At 39.6% G+C, this 26,787-nt stretch overlaps 14 non-coding genes across 14 annotated transcripts; all 14 read right to left on the bottom strand.

The window, feature by feature from the left end:
- Positions 1–257: 257 nt before the first annotated feature.
- Trnae-cuc lies at positions 258–329 on the bottom strand. Its single transcript has one exon. It is a non-coding gene; the product is annotated as a tRNA-Glu (tRNA).
- A 5,863-nt stretch (positions 330–6,192) lies between these two features.
- Trnae-cuc lies at positions 6,193–6,264 on the bottom strand. The gene has a single exon. It is a non-coding gene; the product is annotated as a tRNA-Glu (tRNA).
- A 1,755-nt stretch (positions 6,265–8,019) lies between these two features.
- Positions 8,020–8,091, bottom strand: Trnae-cuc. Its single transcript has one exon. It is a non-coding gene; the product is annotated as a tRNA-Glu (tRNA).
- A 497-nt stretch (positions 8,092–8,588) lies between these two features.
- Positions 8,589–8,660, bottom strand: Trnae-cuc. The gene has a single exon. It is a non-coding gene; the product is annotated as a tRNA-Glu (tRNA).
- A 1,343-nt stretch (positions 8,661–10,003) lies between these two features.
- Trnae-cuc lies at positions 10,004–10,075 on the bottom strand. The gene has a single exon. It is a non-coding gene; the product is annotated as a tRNA-Glu (tRNA).
- Positions 10,076–10,570: 495 nt separating this feature from the next.
- Positions 10,571–10,642, bottom strand: Trnae-cuc. Its single transcript has one exon. It is a non-coding gene; the product is annotated as a tRNA-Glu (tRNA).
- Positions 10,643–12,225: 1,583 nt separating this feature from the next.
- Positions 12,226–12,297, bottom strand: Trnag-ccc. Its single transcript has one exon. It is a non-coding gene; the product is annotated as a tRNA-Gly (tRNA).
- A 497-nt stretch (positions 12,298–12,794) lies between these two features.
- Positions 12,795–12,866, bottom strand: Trnae-cuc. The gene has a single exon. It is a non-coding gene; the product is annotated as a tRNA-Glu (tRNA).
- Positions 12,867–15,286: 2,420 nt separating this feature from the next.
- Positions 15,287–15,358, bottom strand: Trnae-cuc. The gene has a single exon. It is a non-coding gene; the product is annotated as a tRNA-Glu (tRNA).
- Positions 15,359–19,352: 3,994 nt separating this feature from the next.
- On the bottom strand, positions 19,353–19,424 carry Trnae-cuc. Its single transcript has one exon. It is a non-coding gene; the product is annotated as a tRNA-Glu (tRNA).
- A 1,595-nt stretch (positions 19,425–21,019) lies between these two features.
- On the bottom strand, positions 21,020–21,091 carry Trnae-cuc. Its single transcript has one exon. It is a non-coding gene; the product is annotated as a tRNA-Glu (tRNA).
- A 720-nt stretch (positions 21,092–21,811) lies between these two features.
- Positions 21,812–21,883, bottom strand: Trnae-cuc. Its single transcript has one exon. It is a non-coding gene; the product is annotated as a tRNA-Glu (tRNA).
- Positions 21,884–22,376: 493 nt separating this feature from the next.
- Positions 22,377–22,448, bottom strand: Trnae-cuc. Its single transcript has one exon. It is a non-coding gene; the product is annotated as a tRNA-Glu (tRNA).
- Positions 22,449–25,295: 2,847 nt separating this feature from the next.
- Trnae-cuc lies at positions 25,296–25,367 on the bottom strand. Its single transcript has one exon. It is a non-coding gene; the product is annotated as a tRNA-Glu (tRNA).
- Between the last annotated feature and the right edge of the window lie 1,420 nt (positions 25,368–26,787).

Genomic DNA, 26,787 nt, shown 5'->3' with positions numbered 1-26,787 from the left:
CGAAGTGTACTCGCTGGACTACTATCAGAGTTGCAATCAATTTTCAGATAATGTATCATTTAATATAGTTGATAGTGAAAATTTTGAATATTCCATTTGATCTGGAAAGAAGATGCTGCTGATATAATACGCAACAGTGCAAAGCTGTAATCAAAATATCAATTACACGCAAATGAATAATAATTATATAAATTATCAATTATCATGCCAGGTTAAGTGTTATTTGAAGCAACAAGAAAAAAAAACAATTATATTATTTCCCAAGCGGGGAATCGAACCCCGGCCGCCGCGGTGAGAGCGCGGAATCCTAACCACTAGACCACTTGGGACAGTTGCTTGACAGCTCTGAAACATAACTGATAACAAGATCTGCAACTTTGATTCACTGTGTTAGCATTTATTAGAATATACTTTTATATTGAGTATTGAGTGTGATGGCTCAGCTACTGCTGCTGTTACTACTACTACTACTACTACTACTACTACTACTACTACTACTACTGCTGCTGCTGCTGCTGCTGCTGCTGCTGCTACTACTACTACTACTACTACTACTACTACTACTACTACTACTACTACTACTACTACTACTACTACTACCACCAACACTCTAGTCAGGTCTTTTATATTATAATCCCGCAAAAGCTGAATAACTCGGACAGTGTTACAGAAATTCTGAAGTTACCGGACGTGTATCTATCTCATTAGACTTCTTCAGCGAAACATAATGTACTCAGTTGGCAAGAATAATTATAGTTCTTTCTGCTATAGGCACAAAGCCTGAGGTTTGGGGAAGAGGGCTAGTCGATTATATCAACTCCAGCGTACTTATTTTATCGGCCTCAAAAGGATGAAAGGCAAAGTCGACCTCGGCAGAATTTGAACTCAGAATGGCGAGGATAATAATAGTGATTATTTTATATAGGAATAGAAGGAATGAAGTGACGTTGGCTGTAAAAATAAAACAACAGGATGTGTTCTGCATGCTTAAATACAATTGCAGTAGCGTATTGCATATATATGACATTCAATGGATAAATTTCAATTAACGGATATTATCCATCCATGGACTTTTTATAATCTAAGTAAATATGCAAGTGAGATAATTTAAACAAGATTAGAAAGCCAAAATGTTTTGGAACTAAAGAAAGGTTTATCTTAATTGAAAAGCTGATGAAAGAAATTCTCTGATTTTGATATTTTATGAAGAAGCAAATGAAATTCAGCCGAGATTCACAATGTTAAAGTCGAGCGTTGATACGAGGGCTAACAAAACCTTAAAACACTTTGATGAAACTCTAAGGGTAATTTAGCTTTTCTTGGTACAACCTAGAATTCATCGTTATCTTGTGATATGGTATTTTATCAGGCTAAATCTAAAATACAGACAAAAAAATTTACATCGTTGAAAAGTAAACGTTTAAAACGCATTTTAAATGGTTGTCTTGACAGTTCAGCGATACGATTTATTGGCAGAATCGCTTCCGCGTTGGACAAAATGCTTAGGGGCATTTCTTCCAACTCTTTCAATCCTGAGTTTAAATTTCGCCAAGGTCAACTTTACCTTTCCTCCTTTCGGGGGTCGATAAAATAAGTTGTAGTTGAACACGGGGGATTGATGTAATCAACTAGTCCCTTCATCCAAAATTGCTGGTCTTGTGCTTATAATAGAAGTAACATAATTATAAAGGCGGTGAGCTGGCAAGATCGTTACCATGTCGGACAGAATGCTTAGTACCATTTCTTTTTCATGTTCTAAGTTCAAGTTCCGCGGAAAGTCAACTTTGCCTTTCATCCTTTCGGGGTCGATGAAATAAGTACCAGTCGAGCACTGGAGGTCAATGGAGCCGACTTGCCCTCTTTTTGTTTAATACTGCATTTAAAGAGTCAAAATATCTTTTCGACATAGATTCATTACATAGTCTTAGATAATTATACTGCTTTATATAACCTTATCAAAATAGAACGATCTATGGAAGTAAACAAGATACCAATTTAAATGCAATAACTACCGTCAACACCACTACCACCATCAGATAATACTTATACATATTATTTACTGTGATCTTCGAAAGCAGATATAATCCGTCGCCAATTTCAACACCAGCAGCTGGACCCTTAGGTGTCTCTAGTGGGGCCACACTGTTGCAAATATTCGAGGCATGTGTGCAGCTTGAGAATACGTTTAACCTTCTTTTTCATTAGTCTCGGAGACTCTGTAAAAGGTTATAGACACTGCCTTCCTTCGTGATTATATGATAATAGTGAAGTCCATTCTGTTGTAAGCGTTCGGGCAATTTGAGAATATTTTACGCCTTCTCTCTCACCATTCTTGGAGGCTTTGCAAAGGGTCATAAACATTGTTCTCCTTCCACATTATATAATAATGCATATAAATAAATAATATAAATAAATAAATAAATAAATAAATAAATAAATAGCTATCATTACTCTTCATCGATGCCACTATTGTTTCGAAAACGCCGGATCACGCGTAGCTAACAGACCCATCGTATGTAAAATAAAACCAATTAAAAGATAGAAATTTCGATGAATCATCCGACCGACATCACATCATCGACGCTTTTGTTTTTAGGGTAGATTTTAAGTGTCCCACACTAACAATTATGCATATCTATACACACATATAAAATAAGAAGAAAGAAAAGGCATTAAACATTCAGGGATATATATATATATATATATATATATATATATATATAAAGCACTCAATTTTAAACGAATTTGGTTTTAGCGAATATCAAACAATCAGACACCAATAAATGCAAGTAGAATAAACACCGAAGGTAATTCTTTGTGTATAACAAGTAGATCCAAACATAATTTGAGAAATTCGGAGTATTAGACAACAAAATTGCGGAGAGAAAAGAAATCACATCTTTAATTGTTGAATTCACCCTACAAAGCCGACGATCGTCTCTGTTGTGCCAAGATATTTAGGTACAGAAAATAATCAAATTAATAAATCGAGAATACATGGAAACACAACGTATTCAAGGCAATCCAAAATTAAAAATAGAAAGTGCGGAATCCTAGCCTCTAGACCACTTAGAATAGATTAACAAGTTCTTCCAGCTGGATTATAACTAATTACGAAGAAAATAATTTACACTGACTGTTACAACTCTACTGAATTCATTAAGATCGTCTCATAACTTCATAACTATTATATATATTAAAACTGTAGCTTTATAGCCAGCACTATTCTCCCTGTGTTTTGTCTTTTATTATTAAAATGGTTCAAGGCAGCAAGCTGACAGAGACGTTGTTAGTACGCCGGGTAAAATGCTAAGCGGCATTTCGGCCGTCACTACGTTCTGAGTTCAAATTCCGCCGAGGTCGACCTTGTCTTTCATCCTTTAGGGGTCGATAAATTAAGTACCAGTTAATTTCAGACCTTGTGCCTTTGGTAGAAAGGATTATTAAAATGGCCCCAACAGTTTTAAAACTTGCTGACTGAATTGCTCTTTCTGTATCTAGTTATAATAACTACAATATTGTTTCTCGCCAATCTTAATATATTCTTCCAGAAAAAAACACCTACAAATTCTATATTGTTTTGAACATTTACATCGGACAAATCATGAAGATAACAATATGGGCAAGGGGAAATACTTCAGAGAATGTTCTTTCAAATAAATAGACATACGACTGGGCCTCACACTATAACCCATGGACGATATTCTTTTACTTATTTAGTTCTTTCTGTCATTATGCTTCGGCCTTGCTGGGGGGTACCGCCTTGAAGGGTTTAGCCGAGCAAATCAAATCCAGGAGCTATTTCTTAAACTCTGGTATTTCTTAATCTATCGGTCTCTATTACCCAACTGCTTATGTTACAGGGTCATACAGAAACAACCCAAGTTGTGAAGTGGCACTGGGTCAAACACAAAGATAACACAGTCACACACACACGCGCGCGCGCGCGCAAGGTAGGCCAAAAGTCACGCACCAACGCATTTGACATTCTATTTATATTACGTAATTATTATCATTATTCATTTTGTTCGTCATGTATTGTCACGTGTGTTTTTATCCTTATTTTCTTATTTTCTATTTTATTGACTTTTAGAAAAATTGAAGCGTCTTTGACAATTCCATCCAACCACCTACAAAACATGCATACACATATCTACACACACACACACACCACACACACACACACACATACGCGCTCACACACATACACTCACCCACCCACACACATTCAAATTATGCAGCAGAAGCTGCTCTTGATTAAATTGATTAAAATCTTTATCTTTATTTAACACTTATGCATATTGTTGAGGCTGCAGTTGTCGTCCCCGGAAAAAAATCCTTTTACAAGAGTAACCTGTTAAAACTCATTATACTTTAGTGTGAGAAGAAACGCAAACGTCTTGGAAGAGACTGCAAAAATGATAAACACGTTCTTCCAATAATTTCCGTCAACCAAATTAATTCACATGATATTGGTCGATCTGGGGCAATATTAGAAGGCAGTTGTCCGAGCTGCCGTGCTGTGGGACTGAACCCACGCCAAACATTCAATATTTCATACGTTTTGTAAAGCAACTCTACGCTAGCCCCAGCAGCAGTAACAACAATAATCTGGTGACTTTGTTGATATCCTGACTAACTCAGACGGTTGAGTAGAATCTTTGAAAACACGGGTCATATATTGATCTTATTTGACTTCTTCAACAAACATATTCGGTCGCCTGATCTAATAGGAGTTCGCTTGACTGCTGTTTTTATATTTTAAACTCTCCTTAGGGGAGATTTTGCTAGTAATTGCATAGATAATCTCAGCTAATAGGAGTTTTTCAGCACTCGTATCAAATGGTTATTGTTTCTTCAAAAAGTGTAGTATTTTCAAAGTGTGAACATCTTTCAATGAGTAATCACCGACATAATTTCCGCGACATAATTTCCGCGAGATTTGAACTCATAGCTGGAAGAAACTTCGTTAAGCATTTTGGCCGAAAGCGCTATCGATTCTGCTAGCTCACCGTCATGCTACATCATTCATTTTAAGTTTGGCTCAAGACCAGTAATATTGTAGGGACAGGGAGGTCTAGTAAATAGACCGCACTGCTCAATGGACATTATTCATCGACCCCGAAAGGATGAAGGGCAATGTCAACCTCGCTGGTATTTGAATTCAGAATGTGAGGAGCCAGAAGAAATACTGCAAAAAGGTTTTTCGACGCACTAGCAGTTCTGTCACTCTACCTCCTTACTGCACTTTACAGTAAGACGAAGTACGTTCAAAAAGTATCCGACTTTATTTTCTCCCACAAAACTAATGACACGTGGGAAATCCAGGGAACCAGCGAAAGCGGAGGAGGATTTACCATCAGAAGAAATGAACAAGAAAGACGAGACGTGGAAGACAGTGGAAAGTAGGAACAAAAGGAAAAGGAACCCCTACTCGTACCCAACCCACCTACGCCTTCTCAGACCCACCCTCCCCCACAGACACCAAACCTACCCTCTCGCTTCAGACACAGAAAAAAAAAAGAAAACACGCGGGCACAAGAACCCCCAAACTTCCCCTCCCTCGGGTAAAGGAAAAAGTTGCCTTGTGTGCATAATAGATGACTCAAATACTGAACTGATCAGAGAAACAATGAAGTGGAAAGACACAGTGCTTGTTAAAACGGATGAGGATAATATAAAAGGGGTGCTTATATGCTTGTTGGTTTCAGAGAAGCAGAAGGCAAAAATAGAAAGGTTTTAAAATGGATTCACTTATTGGAGAGTGAAAATTGATAAAGATAGGTTGTTGGATTGTATGGAATATCTAGAGCTTATAAAGGAGTGCAAGATGGGTATACTAGAATGAACGAGGTTTTAAAAAAGAAAGAAAGGTATAAATGAAGCTACTCGGAGGTGGCGCCGAGTAACTTCATTGCATTTTTTCATTTTCATTTGTCATATCATGTTTCTCATACGTTGTCCTATTTTTTTTACCTGCTTTGTATCCCCATATGTAATGTATTGTGCCCCTCTGTGTTGGCCCCTTGTGGGTAATAAAATGATTAGGACGTTGGTGCTACCTTGGTGGAGGTTTGCGCTCTCTGAGTGCTCTTCTTATAATTATTACTGAGGCAGTGATCTGGTAGAATCGTTGGAGGTGACGGATAAAATGTATTATGTCAATTAAATTAAATTAAAAGATAAAGTTATTTCCCAAGCGGGGAATCGAACCCCGGCCGCCGCGGTGAGAGCGCGGAATCCTAACCACTAGACCACTTGGGAGACTCTCAGCCAGCGACTGAAACACAACTGATAACATTAACTGTAACATTGATTCACTGTCGAAGTATACATTACCGAAAGTATTCGTTGGTCTTGTCTGCTGGTGGTGGTACCGGTGCTTCAGCAATTCTGGGATTAAATATGTCGAGAGTACCCAACCTCAAAATATTCTGTTGGAATGCCAATATTAGAATTATTCGTCTTTAAATTCTGAGTTCAGATTCCGCTGTGGTCGAATTTTCCTTTCTACCTTCCGGGGTCGATAAAAGGAGTACCAGTTGAATACTGAGGTCGATGTAACCAACTTGCACTCTCCCTTGGAATTGCAGTCTTTGTTGCAAACTTTAAAATTATTATTAAAAATTAACTCTTGCGAGAACGGCATTCGGTTTACAGCGGCAAGCTGGCAGAATCGTTAGGGCGTCAGGCAAATTGCTAAGTAACATTTCGTCCATCCTTACGTGCTGAGCTTAAATTCCGCCGAGGCCAACTTTGCCTTTCAGTAAGTACCAAGTGAGCATTGGGATTGATGTAATCCCGAACTCACTGTCCTTGCGCAAAAAATTGAAACGAATATTAGAAATTATTATAATTATTACTTTCAAAATCTCCACAAGGGTAGCAATATTAGGGAAGGGGTTACGTCGATGACATCGACTCCAGTGTAATCTGGTATTCATTTTATCGACCCCGAAAAGGATAAAAAGCAAAGTCGACCTCAGCGGAATTTGACCTAAGAACGTAGCGGCAGACGGAATACGTATTTCTTTAGTACCCACAAGGGGCTAAACACAGAGAGGACAAACAAGGACAGACAAACGGATTAAGTCGATTATATCGACTCCAGTGCGTAACTTGTACTTATTTAATCGACCCCGATAGGATGAAAGGCAAAGTCGACCTCAGCGGAATTTGAACTCAGAACGTAGCGGCAGAAGAAATACCGGTAAGCATTTCACTGGACGTGCTAACAATTTTGCCAGCTTTCCGACTTACAAAATTATTATAACACAAACACGGTGAGCTGGTGGAATCTTTGGAGTGTCAAGTATAAAATACTTAACGACATTTCTTATCTCTCTTTGTTTTGAGTTCAAATCCAGCCAAGATCAACATTGCCTTTTTGATTCTTTCGGGGTCAATAAAATAAAGTACTGTCAATTACAGAGGTCGATGTAATTGATTTACGCACTTTGGCACAAGGTAATCGACTTACCTTGTGCCAAAATTTGAAACTATTATTATTGCTATTAAGCCGGTAAGCTGGTAGGATGGTTAGGGGCGACGGATAAATTAATTAGTGGTATTTCTCCTTTTAGGTAATTGAAAGTATTTAACAGAGGTATAAAATGTCTATCTTGATACTTCAACGATTGTATGTCGTTGGGAGTAAAATAGATTACCATATATTATAATAAGGGCTTCAAATTTTGGCTCATGGACAGCAGTTGACCCATGTGCTCAATTTCTAATTAGTTTATCCACTCCGAAAGAATTAAAGGCAAAGCCGTCCTCAGCTGTATTTGATCTTAGAATATAAAAAGCCGGAAGAAATATCGCTAAGCAATTCTGGCAGTCCGGTGCCGTACCACATCTTAGAGTAATACGATGAAAATATTGGTGTAAAGCAATAAGCAAAATACTAATTTGCAAGTTACGAATTGTGACTAAATAATTAATAAACATAGATATTATCCATTGCCATTCCAACTTAAATACAATATGAGATGAATTTTTCAAAAATATGTAAACCGCTTCCCAAGCGGGGAATCGAACCCCGGCCGCCGCGGTGAGAGCGCGGAATCCTAGCCACTAGACCACTTGGGATGCCGACAGCAGAGTACAGAAACACGGCAGACAACAATAACTGTAACATTGATTCATCGTGGTAGTATACTTCAGACTATATGATGCTTTATATTGAGATTAATGGTTGAGTTACTGCTGAGTTGGGGAGGATATTAACCTCAAAAGGGAGATTTTGACCCGAAAGTTTGCAAGAAAGTGGACCTGCTAAAAATATAGGTAGTCAGATTTGGTGTTAAATGATTCGACGTATTAAAACCTATTTCCAAGAACAGTCTTTCTAACTGGATTCGCCATAGTTTTCGCCTCCCTAATTTTACTCGCAAAGTTTTGGTTGAAGATAGTATATAGCAGCAGATACTTGCCAAATGTACTGCGGGTTGCTCTGATCAGCTCGAATAAAACAGGGATGTCTTTACAGAATTAAGCTAACAGTTTCAATACCTTCAAATATGCTGTCTTTGGGAATTGAACGTATGAAATACAAAAATTTAAAAATATATGTATATATAAACCGTTTCCCAAGCGGGGAATCGAACCCCGGCCGCCGCGGTGAGAGCGCGGAATCCTAACCACTAGACTACTTGGGAAGTGTTGATGTGTGGTCTGAAACACAGCTGATAACAAAAATTGTAACTCTGATTTATGCTGGTAGTATATATTAGAATATATTAGAAGATATTAGAAGATATTAGAATATATTGAAGTGGATGGCTCAGCTACTACCGCTACTGTTGCTGCCACTGTTAGTGGTGGTGCTGCTGCTATTACTGCTGCTGTTACTACTACTTTTCTTCTCTAGGCACAAGGCGAGAAATTTTGGGGGAGGGGGCCAGTCGAATAGAAGGAACCCAAAACGAAACTGTCACTTAATTTATCAACCCCGAAAGGATGAAAGGCAAAGTCGACCCCGGCGGAATTTGAACTCAGAACGTAAAGACAGACGAAATACCTATTTCTGTACTACCCACCAGGGGCTAAACACAGAAGGGACAAACTAGGACAGAGAAACGGATTAAGTCGATTATATTGACTCCAGTGCGTCACTGGTACTTAATTAATCGACCCCGAAAGGATGAAAGGCAAAGTCGGCCTCAGCGGAATTTGAACTCAGAACGTAGCGGCAGATGAAATACCGGTAAGCATTTCGCTGGACGTGCTAACAATATTGCCAGCTCTCCGACTTACAAAATTATTATAACACAAACACGGTGAGCTGGTGGAATCTTTGGAGTGTCAAGTATAAAATACTTAACGACATTTCTTTTCTCTCTTTGTTTTGAGTTCAAATCCAGCCAAGATCAACATTGCCTTTTTGATTCTTTCGGGGTCGATAAGATAAAGTACTGTCAATTACAGAGGTTGATGTAATCGACTTACGCCCTTTGGCACAAGGTAATCGACTTACCTTGTGCCAAAATTTGAAACTATTATTATTACTATTAAGCCGGTAAGCTGGTAGGATGGTTAGGGGCGACGGATAAATTAATTAGTGGTATTTCTCCTTTTAGGTAATCGAAAGTATTTAACAGAGGTTTCAACTGTCTATCTTGATACTTCAACGATTGTATGTCGTTGTGAGTAAAATAGATTACCATATATTATAATAAGGGCTTCGAATTTTGGCTCATGGACAGCAGTTGACCCATGTGCTCAATTTCTAATTATTTTATCCACTCCAAAAGAATTAAAGGCAAAGCCGTCCTCAGCTGTATTTGATCTTAGAATATAAAAAGCCGGAAGAAATATCGCTAAGCAATTCTGGCAGTCCGGTGCCGTACCACATCTTAAATATTGGTGTAAAGCAATAAGCAAAATACTAATTTGCAAGTTACGAATTGTGAGTAAATAATTAATAACCATGCATATTTATCCATTGCCATTCCTACTTAAATACAATATGAGATAATTTTTTAAAAAATATGTAAGCCGTTTCCCAAGCGGGGAATCGAACCCCGGCCGCCGCGGTGAGAGCGCGGAATCCTAACCACTAGACCACTTGGGATGCCGACAGCAGGGTGCAGAAACACGACAGTCAATAATAACTGTAACATTGATTCACCGTGGTAGTATACATTAGACTATATGATGTTTTATATTGAGATTAATGGTTGAGTTACTGCTGAGTTGGGGAGGATATTAACCTCAAAAGGGAGATTTTAACCCGAAAGTTTGCAAGAAAGTGGACATGCTAAAAATATAGATAGTCAGATTTGGTGTTAAATGATTCGACGTATTAAAACCTATTTCCGAGAACAGTCTTTCTATCTGGATTCGCCATAGTTTTCGCCTCCCTAATTTTACTCGCAAAGTTTTGGTTGAAGGTAGTATATGGCAGCAGATACTTGCCAAATGTACTGCGGGTTGCTCTGATCAGCTCGAATAAAACAGGGATATCTTTACAGAATTAAGCTAACATTTTCAATACCTTCAAATATGCTGTCTTTGGGAATTGAACGTTTGAAATACAAAAATTTAAAAAAATATATATATAAACCGTTTCCCAAGCGGGGAATCGAACCCCGGCCGCCGCGGTGAGAGCGCGGAATCCTAACCACTAGACCACTTGGGAGACTTGCAGCCAGCGACTGAAACACAACTGATAAAAGTAACTGTAACATTGATTCACTGTCGAAGTATACTTTACCGAAAGTATTCGTTGGTGAGAGAGATACATTGACGCGGTCTTGTCTGCTGGTGGTGGTACCGGTGCTTCAGCAATTCTGGGATTAAATAAGTCGAGAGTACCTCAAAATATTCTGTTGGAATGCAAAATTATTCGTCTTTAAATTCTGAGTTCAGATTCCACTGAGGTCGACTTTTCCTTTCTACCTTCCGGGGTCGATAAAAGGAGTACCAGTTGAATACTGAAGTCGATGTAACCAACTTGCATTCTCCCTTGAAATTGCAGTCTTTGTTGCAAACTTTAAAATTATTATTAAAAATTAACTTTTGCGAGAACGGCATTCGGTTTACAGCGGCAAGCTGGCAGAATCGTTAGGGGCGTCAGGCAAATTGCTAAGTAACATTTCGTCCATCCTTACGTTCTGAGCTTAAATTCCGCCGAGGCCAACTTTGCCTTTCAGTAAGTACCAAGTGAGCATTGGGATTGATGTAATCCCGAACTCACTGTCCTTGCGCAAAAAATTGAAACGAATATTAGAAATTATTATAATTATTGCTTTCAAAATCTCCACAAGGGTAGCAATATTAGGGAACGGATTATGTCGATTATATCGACACCAGTGCGTAACTGGTACTTATTTAATCGACCCCGATAGGATGAAAGGCAAAGTCGACCTCAGCGGAATTTGAACTCAGAACGTAGCGGCAGATGAAATACCGGTAAGCATTTCACTGGACGTGCTAACAATTTTGCCAGCTCTCCGACTTACAAAATTATTATAACACAAACACGGTGAGCTGGTGGAATCTTTGGAGCGTCAAGTATAAAATACTTAACGACATTTCTTTTCTCTCTTTGTTTTGAGTTCAAATCCAGCCAAGATCAACATTGCCTTTTTCATTCTTTCGGGGTCAATAAAATAAAGTACTGTCAATTACAGAGGTCGACGTAATTGATTTACGCACTTTGGCACAAGGTAATCGACTTACCTTGTGCCAAAATTTGAAACTATTATTATTACTATTAAGCCGGTAAGCTGGTAGGATGGTTAGGGGCGACGGATAAATTAATTAGTGGTATTTCTCCTTTTAGGTAATTGAAAGTATTTAACAGAGGTATAAAATGTCTATCTTGATACTTCAACGATTGTATGTCGTTGGGAGTAAAATAGATTACCATATATTATAATAAGGGCTTCAAATTTTGGCTCATGGACAGCAGTTGACCCATGTGCTCAATTTCTAATTAGTTTATCCACTCCGAAAGAATTAAAAGGCAAAGCCGTCCTCAGCTGTATTTGATCTTAGAATATAAAAAGCCGGAAGAAATATCGCTAAGCAATTCTGGCAGTCCGGTGCCGTACCACATCTTAAAGTAATACGATGAAAATATTGGTGTAAAGCAATAAGCAAAATACTAATTTGCAAGTTACGAATTGTGAGTAAATAATTAATAAACATAGATATTATCCATTGCCATTCCCACTTAAATACAATATGAGATGAATTTTTCAAAAATATGTAAACCGCTTCTCAAGCGGGGAATCGAACCCCGGCCGCCGCGGTGGGAGCGCGGAATCCTAACCACTAGACCACTTGGGAGGCCGACAGCAGAGTACAGAAACACGGCAGACAACAATAACTATAACATTGATTCATCGTGATAGTATACTTCAGACTATATGATGCTTTATATTGAGATTAATGGTTGAGTTACTGCTGAGTTGGGGAGGATATTAACCTCAAAAGGGAGATTTTGACCCGAAAGTTTGCAAGAAAGTGGACCTGCTAAAAATATAGGTAGTCAGATTTGGTGTTAAATGATTCGACGTATTAAAACCTATTTCCAAGAACAGTCTTTCTATCTGGATTCGCCATAGTTTTCGCCTCCCTAATTTTACTCGCAAAGTTTTGGTTGAAGATAGTATATGGCAGCAGATACTTGCCAAATGTACTGCGGGTTGCTCTGATCAGCTCGAATAAAACAGGGATGTCTTTACAGAATTAAGCTAACATTTTCAATACCTTCAAATATGCTGTCTTTGGGAATTGAACGTTTGAAATACAAAAATTTAAAATTATATGTATATATAAACCGTTTCCCAAGCGGGGAATCGAACCCCGGCCGCCGCGGTGAGAGCGCGGAATCCTAACCACTAGACTACTTGGGAAGTGTTGAAGTGTGTTCTGAAACACAGCTGATAACAAAAATTGTAACTCTGATTTATGCTGGTAGTATATATTAGAATATATTAGAATATATTGAAGTGGATGGCTCAGCTACTACCGCTACTGTTGCTGCCACTGTTGGTGCTGGTGCTGCTGCTACTACTACTTTTCTTCTCTAGGCACAAGGCGAGAAATTTTTGGGGAAGGGGCCAGTCGAATAGAAGGACCCCAGTACGCAACTGTCACTTAATTTATCAACCTCGAAAGGATGAAAGGCAAAGTCGACCTCGGCGGAATTTGAACTCAGAACGTAGCGGCAGACGAAATACCTATTTCTGTACTACCAACAAGGGGCTAAACACAGAAGGGACAAAGAAGGACAGACAAAGGGATTAAGTCGATGATATCGATTCCAGTGCGTAACTGGTACTTATTTAATCGACCCCATTTTGGCCGGCGTGCTAACGTTTCTGCCAGCTCGCCGCTTTGGCGAGAGTAATATATCGAAAGGGTTGACTGGTAGTGCTGGTGGTGTAGAAGCTTGAGTAGTTCTGGGATTGAATTACACGACAGAATCCAGCCTCAACATATTCTTATGGTATGTCAGTTGTAGAAGGCGGCAAGTTGAGAGAGTTGTTAGAGCATTCGGCTTTCGTGGCACCTTGAGTTCAAATCCCGCCGAAGTCAACTTTACCATTTTATTCCTTTCGAAGTGAATAAAATAAAGTACCAGTGAAATACTTGAGTTGATGTAATCGACTAGTTCTCTCTTCCAATGTTTCAGGTTCTATGTCTGCAACAGAGAGATTTATCAGGGTGGTGAGTCAGCAGAATCATTAGCACGCCGGACAAAATGCTTAACATCATTTCATCCGTCTACAGGTTCTGAGTTCAAATTCCGCCGAGATCGACTTTGCCTTTCATCTTCTCGGAGTCGATAAAATAAGTACCAGTTGTTTACTGGAGTCGATGCAATCGACTTATCCACTGGCTGAAATTGCTGGCCTTGTGCCAAAATGTGAAATTACTATTATTATTTTTATTTGTAGTAGTAGTAGTAGTAGTAGTAGTAGTAGTGGTGGTTGTAGTAGTAATTGTTGTAGTTGTAATAGCAAATAATAATACTAAAGATGCACCGAATTGAAGGTCCGATCAACGTTTTGGGTGTCAGTTGGATCTAGAAACTTTGACGATAAGACGAAAAAAGGTAAGCAGACAAACTCAGAAAATGGTTGAAAAGAAGCTTGAATAGCTTTAGCTTAACACATTTCGTTTCTTGTAGAATGAATAAGTCTATTTGGTCAGAATGGCTTTATATGTAACCGTTTCGGTATGGTAACGCTTCTTGGTTAGAAGATGAGTGTTTAGTTAGATATAGCGGCTGCGTGGCAAGAAGCTTGCTTCTCAACCACATGGTTCACGGTTCAGTCGCACTACGTGGCACCTTGGGCAAGTGTCTTCTACTATAGCCTCGGGTCGACCAAAGCCTTGTAAGTGGATTTGGTAGACGGAAACTGGAAGAAGCCCGTATATATATATATATATATATATATATATATATAACGGGAAGCTTTATGAAAATAAACAAAAGACGAAGGCAGGTGGAGTACAAACAAACAATTGTATTAGTATGGCGCTCAGGAATATAAATAAAACAAGTCTTTTACGTTTCGAGCCTACGCTCTTCAACAGAAAGATACACAGAAAAGAAACACGGAGAGAAAAAAATGCGTGCAGAAGCTTGCGATTCAACATGGCGACATATATATATATGTGTGTGTGTGTGTGTGTGTGTATTTGTTATTTGTGTCTGTGTTTGTCAGTCCATCTTTGCTTGACAACCGATGCTGGTGTTTTTACGTCCCCGTCAACCAGCTTTTCGGCAAAAAGAGACCGGTAGAATAAGTACAAGTTAGAATAAGTCCTGGGGTCGATTTGTTCGATTAAACGCGGTGTTCAAGCATGGCCGCAGTCGAATGACTGAAATAAGTAAAAGAATAAAATAGTATATTAACATCAGAGCTATTATTAATACTGAGAGGTAAACGTGGGTGAACTGCTAGAACAAACTATACTGTGGTAGATGCCACGAGAGATACTCTCATATTAGCTTTTGGCGTATTCAATTCCTAAACCAGGAAAAGCGTTGTGTCCTTCTAGCAGGCTTCAACGTCGTTTTCCTCTAATTTTAGTCGCAAAGTTTTGGTTGATCTAATGCTATGACTAGAAGATACTCGCCAAAAGTACTGTTGCGAGCCCTGATCGTCTCAAACAAAAAAAAAATGAACTGCCTATACAGGATTAAAATAATATTTGAATATTAAATTAAGATTTTCAATATATCTCAGTCTAAGTACACTGTGTTTGCAAATTCAAAGCTAAAAATCAAAAATTTAGAAGAAAAAAAAAAAAAAAGCTACGTTTCCCAAGCGGGGAATCGAACCCCGGCCGCCGCGGTGAGAGCGTGGAATCCTAACCACTAGACCACTTGGGACAATTGAGTACTAGCGATGATACAGCCTTATTTAAATACATTGCGCCTTTATATACATTAAATACATTTTTTAGTTCTTTCTGTCATTAGGCTTCGGCCTTGCTGGGGGGTACCGCCTTGAAGGGTTTAGTCGAGCAAATCAAATCCAGGAGCTATCTCTTAAACTCTGGTATTTCTTAATCTATCGGTCTCTATTACCCAACTGCTTATGTTACAGGGTCATACAGAAACAACCCAAGTTGTGAAGTGGCACTGGGTCAAGCACAAAGATAACACACACACACACGCGCGCACGCGCGGGCAAGGTAGGCCAAAAGTCACGCACCAACGCATTTGACATTCTATTTATATTACGTAATTATTATCATTATTCATTTTGTTTGTCATGTATGTCACGTGTGTTTTTATCCTTATTTTCTTATTTTCCATTTTATTGATTTTTAGAAAAATTGAAGCGTCTTTGACAATTCCATCCAACCACCTACAAAACATGCATACACATATCTACACACACACACACACACACACACACACATACGCGCTCACACACATACACTCACCCACCCACACACATTCAAATTATGCAGCAGAAGCTGCGCTTGATTAAATTGATTAAAATCTTTATCTTTATTTAACGCTTATGCATATTGTTGAGGCTGCAGTGGTCGTCCCCGAAAAAAATCCCTTTACAAGAGTAACCTGTTAAAACTCATTATACTTTAGTGTGAGAAGAAACGCAAACGTCTTGGAAGAGACTGCAAAAATGATAAACACGTTCTTCCAATAATTTCCGTCAACCAAATTAATTCACATGATATTGGTTGATCTGGGGTAATATTAGAAGGCAGTTGTCCGAGCTGCCGTGCTGTGGGACTGAACCCATGCCAAACATTCAATATTTCATACGTTTTGTAAAGCAACTCTACGCTAGCCCCAGAAGCAGCAGCAGCAGCAGCAGCAACAACAACAATAATCTGGTGACTTTGTTGATATCCTGACTAACTCAGACGGTTGAGTAGAATCTTTGAAAACACGGGTCATATATTGATCTTATTTGACTTCTTCAACAAACATATTTGGTCGCCTGATCTAATAGGAGTTCGCTTGACTGCTGTTTTTATATTTTAAACTCTCCTTAGGGTAGATTTTGTTAGTTAATTGCATAGATAATCTCAGCTAATAGAAGTTTTTCAGCACTCGTATCAAATAGTTATTATGTTTCTTCAAAAAGTATAGTATTATCAAAGTGTGGACATCTTTCAATAAGTAATCACCGACATAATTTCACCGCATATTATAGTAAAGGGTTCAAATTTTGGCTCAAGGCCAGCAATTTCATGGTAGGGGTATGTCGATTACATCGTCCCTAGTGATTTTATCGGCCCAGAAAGGATTGGAGGACAAAATTGACTTCCGCGAGATTTGAACTCACAACTGGAAGAAACTTCGTTAAGCATTTTGGCCGAATGCACTATCGATTCTGCCAGCTCACCGTCATGCTACATCATTCATTTTAAGTTTGGCTCAAGACCAGTAATATTGTAGGGACAGGGAGGTCTAGTAAATAGACCGCACTGCTCAATGGACATTATTCATCGACCCCGAAAGGATGAAGGGCAATATCAACCTCGGTGTTATTTGAATTCAGAATGTGAGGAGCCAGAAGAAATACTGCAAAAAGGTTTTTCGACGCACTAGCAGTTCTGTCACTCTACCTCCTTACTGCACTTTACAGTAAGACGAAGTACGTTCAAAAAGTATCCGACTTTATTTTCTCCCACAAAACTAATGACGCGTAGGAAAAATCCTCTGGGTAGGAGGTGATACCACCCTTACTGATCATGCAAGAAAATTTTCGCGTCGGTAGGCCTAGAGAATTGACATAAATTACGAGCTCGTCGGATTTTTGTTTTCAGGCAAGATGACTGAATGCATCAAGCAGAGACCATAAACCCATGTTTCATCACCAGCGATGATGGTTTTCACGAAGTCTCGGTCGTGGTTTGCATTGTGTAGCATGTTCTGTGCGATTTCCATGCGGAGTTGCTTCTGCCTCTCTACCTGCGCAAGAACGGTAAGTTCGGGATTATATCAACCCCAATGCTAACTTGGTACTTACTGAAAGGCAAAGTTGGCCTCGGCGGAATTTAAGTTCAGAACGTAAAGATGGATGAAATGCTACTTAGCAATTTGCCTGACGCCCTAACGATTCTGCCAGCTTGCCGCTGTAAACTAAATATTGTTCCCGCGAGATATAATTTCGCCTTGGGGATGAATTTCGCCGAAACTCTCCGCATGCACAGATCCTCTGTTAAAATTGAATGCACTGATCCTATGCTTATTCCCACTTCGTGAGCAATTTTCTAGATTGTTACACGACTTGCTTCGGTTTGTGGATGGCTTGCCGGAGCGTGGCTTGCTCTCCACTGAAATGCGGCCATGTTTGAAGCCGTTGTACCGCTCCTTGTACTAATTTCTGCCTTTCGCATCACCACCAAATGCCTGCTGAATCTTCTGGATGGCTTGAGCGTGAGTATCACCATGCTTTTGACAAAATTTGATGCGATATCACTGCTCGATGCGTTCGGTGGAAGCGAAAATCCGATGAGCGCTCACAACACGTCTGTGCTCAAGGAGTAGTAGCCGGGAACTGGTACAGTGTACCAGCGCGAAATTTTCCCGCATGCGCAGGAAGGGTGCCATCACCTCCTACCCGAAGAAAATTTCCCGTGTGTCATTAGTATTGGCAGGAAGAAAATAAAATCGGATACTTTTTGAACGCACCTCGTACAATGAACCTCAGTGGTGTAATGTAAATATAATGTAAATATGATACCAATTTACAAGCAAGTAAATAGATAATAAACGTAATCCCTCGCCATATCGCGGTTCACCTATCGCGCACTCAGTATATCGCGGTTCACCGATCACGCACTCAGTACATCGTGGATTTTTCTGGCTAATTTGGAAATTTTCTGAACAATTTGGAAAGCATGAAAGAGACAATTACAATTTAGGACACGGTGCTGAGAGTCAGGGTGGAGGGCAGAATCCCGCGAAGCTTTAAATGTTGCCTAAAGGGTCACATCAGAGCGGACTGCCCTTCACCGTCCAAGGGGACCCAGGAGAAATCTAGGGAACCAGCGAAAGCGGAGGAGGATTTACTATCAGAAGAAATGAAGAAGGAAGTCGAGACGTGGAAGACAGTGGAAAGTAGGAACAAAAGGAAAAGGAAGCCCTACCCGTACCCAACTCACCTACACCTTCTCAGACCCACCCTCCCCAACAGACACCAAACCTACCCTCTCGCTTCAGACACAGAAAAAAAAAAGAAAACACGCGGGCACAAGAACCCCCAAATTTCCCCTCCCTCGGCTAAAGGAAAAAGTTGCCTTGTGTGCATAATAGATGACTCAGATAGTGAACTGATCAGAGAAACAATGAAGTGGAAAGACACAGTGCTTGTTAAAACGGATGAGGATAATATAAAAGGGGATATTTATATGCTTGTTGGTTTCAGAGGAAGAGAAGGCAAAAATAGAAAGGTTTTTAAATGGATTCACTTGTTGGAGAGTAAAAGTTGATAAAGATAGGTTGTTGGATTGTATGGAATATATAGAACTTATAAAGGAGTGCAAGATGGATATACTAGAAGGAACGAGGTTTAAAAAAAGAAAGAAAAGTATAAATGAAGCTACTCGGAGGTGGCGCCGATTAGCTTCGTTGCATTTTTTCATTTTCATTTGTCATTTTATGTTTCTCATACGTTGTCCTATTTTTTTACCTGCTTTGTATCCCCATATGTAATGTATTGTACCCGCTGTGTTGGCCCCTTGTGGGTAATAAAATGATTAGGACGTTGGTGCTACCTTGGTGGAGGTTTGCGCTCTCTGAGTGCTTTTCTTATAATTATTACTGAGGCAGTGATCTGGTAGAATCGTTGAAAGTGACGGATATAATGTATTATGTCAAATATATTAAAAGATAAAGTTATTTCCCAAGCGGGGAATCGAACCCCGGCCGCCGCGGTGAGAGCGCGGAATCCTAACCACTAGACCACTTGGGAGACTTGCAGCCAGCGCCTGAAACACAACTGATAACAGCAACTGTAACATTGATTCACTGTCGAAGTATACTTTACCGAAAGTATTCGTTGGTGAGAGAGATACATTGACGCGGTCTTGTCTGCTGGTGGTGGTACCGGTGCTTCAGCAATTCTGGGATTAAATAAGTCGAGAGTACCTCAAAATATTCTGTTGGAATGCAAAATTATTCGTCTTTATATTCTGAGTTCAGATTCCGCTGTGATCGACTTTTCCTTTCTACCTTCCGGGGTCGATAAAAGGAAAACCAGTTGAATACTGAGGTCGATGTAACCAACTTGCACTCTCCCTTGGAATTGCAGTCTTTGTTGCAAACTTTAAAATTATTATTAAAAATTAACTCTTGCGAGAACGGCATTTCGTTTACAGCGGCAAGCTGGCAGAATCGTTAGGGGCGTCAGGCAAATTGCTAAGTAACATTTCGTCCATCCTTACGTTCTGAGCTTAAATCCCGCCGAGGCCAACTTTGCCAAGTGAGCATTGGGATTGATGTAATCCCGAACTCACTGTCCTTGCGCAACAAATTGAAACGAATATTAGAAATTATTATAATTATTGCTTTCAAAATCTCCACAAGTGTAGCAATATTAGGGAAGGGGTTAAGTCGATTATATCGACCCCAGTGCGTAACTGGTACTTATTTAATCGACCCCGAAAGGATGAAAGGCAAAGTCGACCTCAGCGGAATTTGAACTCAGAACGTAGCGGCAGATGAAATACCGGCAAGCATTTCACTGGACGTGCTAACAATTTTGCCAGCTCTCCGACTTACAAAATTATTATAACACAAACACAGTGAGCTGGTGGAATCTTTGGAGCGTCAAGTATAAAATACTTAACGACATTTCTTTTCTCTCTTTGTTTTGAGTTCAAATCCAGCCAAGATCAACATTGCCTTTTTGATTCTTTCGGGGTCGATAAGATAAAGTACTGTCAATTACAGAGGTTGATGTAATCGACTTACGCCCTTTGGCACAAGGTAATCGACTTACGCCCTGTGGCACAAGGTAATCGACTTACCTTGTGCCAAAATTTTAAACTTATATTATTACTATTAAGCCGGTAAGCTGTAGGATGGTTAGGGGCGACGGATAAAATAATTAGTGTATTTCTCCTTTTAGGTAATCGAAAGTATTTAACAGAGGTTTCAACTGTCTATCTTGATACTTCAACGATTGTATGTCGTTGTGAGTAAAATAGATTACCATATATTATAATAAGGGCTTCGAATTTTGGCTCATGGACAGCAGTTGACCCATGTGCTCAATTTCTAATTATTTTATCCACTCCAAAAGAATTAAAGGCAAAGCCTTCCTCAGCTGTATTTGATCTTAGAATATAAAAAGCCGGAAGAAATATCGCTAAGCAATTCTGGCAGTCCGGTGCCATACCACATCTTAAAGTAATACGATGAAAATATTGGTGTAAAGCAATAAGCAAAATACTAATTTGCAAGTTACGAATTGTGAGTAAATAATTAATAAATATGCATATTTATCCATTGCACTTCCTACTTAAATACAATATGAGATAAGTTTTTTAAAAATATGTAAACCGTTTCCCAAGCGGGGAATCGAACCCCGGCCGCCGCGGTGAGAGCGCGGAATCCTAACCACTAGACCACTTGGGATGCCGACAGCAGAGTACAGAAACACGGCAGACAACAATAACTGTAACATTGATTCATGGTGGTAGTATACTTCAGACTATATGATGCTTTATATTGAGATTAATGGTTGAGTTACTGCCTTTTTGATTCTTTCGGGGTCGATAAGATAAAGTACTGTCAATTACAGAGGTTGGTGTAATCGACTTACCTCGTGCCAAAATTTGAAACTATTATTATTACTATTAAACCGGTAAGCTAGTAGGATGGTTAGGGGCGACGGATGAATTAATTAGTGGTATTTCTCCTTTTAGGTAATTGAAAGTATTTAACAGAGGTTTCAACTGTCTATCTTGATACTTCAACGATTGTATGTCGTTGGGAGTAAAATAGATTACCATATATTATAATAAGGGCTTCAAATTTTGGCTCATGGACAGCAGTTGACCCATGTGCTCAATTTCTAATTAGTTTATCCACTCCGAAAGAATTAAAGGCAAAACCGTCCTCAGCTGTATTTGATCTTAGAATATAAAAAGCCGGAAGAAATATCGCTAAGCAATTCTGGCAGTCCGGTGCCGTACCACATCTTAAAGTAATACAATGAAAATATTGGTGTAAAGCAATATATTAATTATGAAGTTACGAATTGTGAGTAAATAATTAATAAACATGCATATTTATCCATTGCCATTCCTACTTAAATACAATATGAGATAAGTTTTTTAAAAATATGTAAAACGTTTCCCAAGCGGGGAATCGAACCCCGGCCGCCGCGGTGAGAGCGCGGAATCCTAACCACTAGACCACTTGGGAAGCCGACAGCAGGGCACAGAAACACGGCAGACAACAATAACTGTAACATTGATTCATCGTGGTAGTATACTTTAGACTATATGATGTTTTATATTGAGATTAATGGTTGAGTTACTGCTGAGTTGGGGAGGATATTAACCTCAAAAGGGAGATTTTGACCCGTAAGTTTGCAAGAAAGTGGACCTGCTAAAAATATAGGTAGTCAGATTTGGTGTTAAATGATTCGACGTATTAAAACCTATTTCCAAGAAGTCTTTCTAACTGGATTCGCTATAGTTTTCGCCTCTCTAATTTTACTCGAAAAGTTTTGGTTGAAGGTAGTATATGGCAGCAGATACTTGCCAAATGTCATGCGGGTTGCTCTGATCAGCTCGAATAAAACAGGGATGTCTTTACAGAATTAAGCTAACATTTTCAATACCTTCAAATATGCTGTTTTTGGGAATTGAACGTTTGAAATACAAAAATTTAAAAATAAATATATTTAAACCGTTTCCCAAGCGGGGAATCGAACCCCGGCCGCCGCGATGAGAGCGCGGAATCCTAACCACTAGACTACTTGGGAAGTGTTGATACTGGGTCTGAAACACAGCTGATAACAAAAATTGTAACTCTGATTTATGCTGGTAGTATATATTAGAATATATTAGAATATATTGTAGTGGATGGCTCAGCTACTACCGCTACTGTTGCTTCCACTGTTGGTGCTGGTGCTGCTGCTACTACTACTTTTCTTCTCTAGGCACAAGCCGAGAAATTTTGGGGGAGGGGGCCAGTCGAATAGAAGGACCCCAGTACACAACTGTCACTTAATTTATCAACCCCGAAAGGATGAAAGGCAAAGTCGACCTCGGTGGAATTTGAACTCAGAACGTAAAGACAGATGAAATACCTATTTCTGTACTACCCACAAGGGGCTAAACACAGAAGGGACAATCAAGGACAGACAAACGGATTAAGTCGATTATATCGATTCCAGTGCGTAAATGGTACTTATTTAATCGACCCCGAAAGAAGGAAAGGCAAAGTCGACCTCGGCGGAATTTGAACTCAGAACGTAGCGGCAGACGAAATACCGGTAAGCATTTCGCCCGGCGGGTTAACGTTTCTTCTTTCTTTATTGCTCAAAAGGTGCTAAATATAGAGGGGACAAACAAGGACAGACAAACGGATTAAGTCGATTACATCGACCCCAGTGCGTAACTGGTACTTAATTTATCGACCCCGAAAGGATGGAAGGCAAAGTCGACCTCGGCGGAATTCAAACTCAGCACGTAGCGGCAGACGAAATACCTATTTCTTAACTACTCACAAGGGGCCAAATACAGAGAGGACAAACAAGGACAGACAAAGGGATTAAGTCGATTATATCGATCCCAAGTTCGTAACTGGTACGACTCCGAAAGGATGAAAGCCAAAGCCGACCTCGGCGGAATTTGAACTCAGAACGTAGCGGCAGACGAAATACCTATTTCTTTATTACCCACAAGGGGCTAAACACAGAGGGGACAAACAAGGACAGACATAGGTATTAAGTCGATTCCATCGACCCCAGTGCGTAACTGGTACTTAATTTATCGACCCCGAAAGGATGAAAGGCAAAGTCGACCTCGGCGGAATTTGAACTCACAACGTAACGCAGACGAAATACCGGTAAACATTTTGGCCGGCGTGCTAACATTTTTGCCAGCTCGCCGCTTTGGCGAGAGAAATATATCGAAAGGGTTGACTGGTAGTGCTGGTGGTGTAGAAGCTTGAGTAGTTCTGGGATTGAATTACACGACAGAACCCAGCCTCAACATATTCTTATGATATGTCAGTTGTAGAAGGCGGCAAGTTGAGAGAGTTATTAGAGCATTCGGCTTTCGTGGCACCTTGAGTTCAAATCCCGCCGAAGTCAACTTTACCATTTTATTCCTTTCGAAGTGAATAAAATAAAGTACCAGTGAAATACTTGAGTTGATGTAATCGACTAGTTCTCTCTTCCAATGTTTCAGGTTCTATGTCTGCAACAGAGAGATTTATCAGGGTGGTGAGTCAGCAGAATCATTAGCACGCCGGACAAAATGCTTAACATCATTTCATCCGTCTACAGGTTCTGAGTTCAAATTCCGCCGAGATCGACTTTGCCTTTCATCTTCTCGGAGTCGATAAAATAAGTACCAGTTGTTTACTGGAGTCGATGCAATCGACTTATCCACTGGCTGAAATTGCTGGCCTTGTGCCAAAATTTGAAATTACTATTATTATTTTTATTTGTAGTAGTAGTAGTAGTAGTGGCGGTGGTTGTAGTAGTAATTGTTGTAGCTGTAATAGCAAATAATAGTACTAAAGATACTTGCACTCAATTGAATGTCCGATCAAAGTTTTGGGTGTTAGTTGGATCTAGAAACTTTGACGATAAGACGAAAAAAGGTAAGCAGCCAAACTCAAAAAGTGATTGAAAAGAAGCTTGAATAGCTTGACACATTTCGTTTCTTGTAGAATGAATAAGTTTATTTGGTCAGAATGGCTTTATATGTAACCCTTTCGGCATGGCAACGTTTCTTGGTTAGAAGATGAGTGTTTAGATAGATATAGCGGCTGTGTAGTAAGAAGCTTGCTTCTCAACCACATGGTTCACGGTTCAGTTGCACTACGTGGCACCTTGGGCAAGTGTCTTCTACTAAAGCTTCGGGCCGACCAAAGCCTTGTGAGTGGAATTGGTACACGGAAAGAAGCCCGTTGTATATGTATGTATATATATATATATATATATATATATATATATATATATATATATATATATATATATATATGTATGTATGTATGTATGTATGTGTGTGTGTGCGTGTATGTTTGTGTGTCTGTGTTCCCGTCACCCAGCTTTTCGGCAAAAAGAGACCGGTAGAATAAGTACAAGTTAGAATAAGACCTGGGGTCTATTTGTTCGATTAAACGCGGTGCTCAAGCATGGCCGCAGTCGAATTACTGAAACAAGTAAAAGAATAAAATAGTATATTAACATCAGAGCTATTATTAATACTGAGAGGTAAACGTGGGTGTTCTGCTAGAACAAACTATACTGCGGTAGATGCCACGAGAGATACTCTCATGTTAGCTTTTGGCGTATTCAATTCCTAAACCAGGAAAAGCGTTGTGTCCTTCTAGCAGGCTTCAACGTCGTTTTCCTCTAATTTTAGTCGCAAAGTTTTGGTTGATCTAATGCTATGGCAGAAGATACTCGCCAAATGTACTGTTGCGTGCCCTGATCGTCTCAAAAAAAAAAAAAAGAAATGAACTGCCTATACAGGATTAAAATAATATTTTCAATATTAAATTAAGATTTTCAATATATCTCAGTCTAAGTATACTGTGTTTGCAAATTCAAAGTTAAAAGTCAAAAATTTAGAAGAAAAATAAAAAGCTACGTTTCCCAAGCGGGGAATCGAACCCCGGCCGCCGCGGTGAGAGCGCGGAATCCTAACCACTAGACCACTTGGGACAGCTGAGTACGAACGATTATACAGCCTTATTTAAATACATTGCGCCTGACACTATTACAAATTTTGAGTCATGTTTCGGTGCTGATATACCAACGAACCGTTATCAAATATAGCCTCCCACTCCTCCATTCATATTGCTTACCCTACGCCTCATTTTCTCGCTCTCTTCTTATACCCTAAACCTATCACAGTGTCTTCCTCTGTTCCTCCCTCCCTATATATAAGCTGTCTGTAAATCTCCTCATGTTTTCGCTATGTACTTAAATGCTTTCTTGTTTCTCCTCTCACTTTACTTATACGCTTACTCACTCCCTTACTATCTACTTATATCTTCTCATCTTCTGATTCTCTGATGAAGGGTTCTGCCCTATAACATTACTTCTCAGTGCAGTTGCACTGACTCCTCTTGATGCTACTACTAATACTATACAACAAGAGCAGCAGCATCTGCCTAATTACATTGAGCCATCGACGGAGCATCTATGTGGTCACTCAATCTGCTAGAAATAGCAACTAAATCTTCCTCAAATCACACGTTACCATCCTAAATAAGGGTTTTATCTTTTGTCACTGCAGCCATGCCGAGACACCATCTTGAAGGGTTCGGTCGAAATATGTCGACCCCAATACTTATTTTCTAAACACCGGTTGTCGCGCAGTGGACGGAGACAAACACAGACATGCAGACGCACATTCATACAAATATATACTAGGTCTGATCAATAAGTATCTGGACTGTTGTCATAATAAGGAAGCTAAAACGCGCAGAGTAAAGCCGATTGGCAAAGATTGACCTTGAACTCTGCTCTACATGCGCAATTAGTTTTTACGGTGCTAGCTTACTTCCGCTGTTTACAGCAATGCTTGGAAGGAAAGTGTGTCGCGTGTGATCATCGCACTGACCGTGAGAGAGAAAGTTGTCATGGCAATACCTGTTCAGAGGCCTTCGCAAAGTAGCAGAAATTGTATGGAAAGGAGTGCATGAGCTGCACACGTTTCCAAGATGGCTGAAAAAACGTCTATCTTGAACGTTCTGGGAGACCCGCAACCAGTAGAACTGAGAAAAACATCGCAGATGTGCGTGCAGCTGTGAGGGAAATCGTAGAATTACCATTCGTGAGTTATCAGAGGATGCGTACATTAGTTACGGTTCAGTTCAGTCCATAATCACTGAAGATTTGGGTATGAGACGAGTGTCTGCCAAGTTTGTGTCAAAACTGATTTTAGCTGACCAAAAAGACACTCGGATTTCAGATGCAAAAGCTCTCTTTGAATGTGTCGACAATGATGAAAACGAGCATATGTTAAGAGCGCAGGTTACTAACCCCAATATTCCGTAACAAGGTCAGACTTGTGTAGGATGAAAGATTGCAAAGATAAAGCATTGTATAAGCAATTGCAAACGAATGAAACTGAAAA

Source organism: Octopus sinensis, linkage group LG7, assembly GCF_006345805.1.
Source record: "Octopus sinensis linkage group LG7, ASM634580v1, whole genome shotgun sequence".
NCBI classification, from domain to species: domain Eukaryota; kingdom Metazoa; phylum Mollusca; class Cephalopoda; order Octopoda; family Octopodidae; genus Octopus; species Octopus sinensis.
The sequence above is the reverse complement of the archived record's forward strand: the minus strand, read 5'-3'. Positions and strand labels throughout refer to the sequence as shown.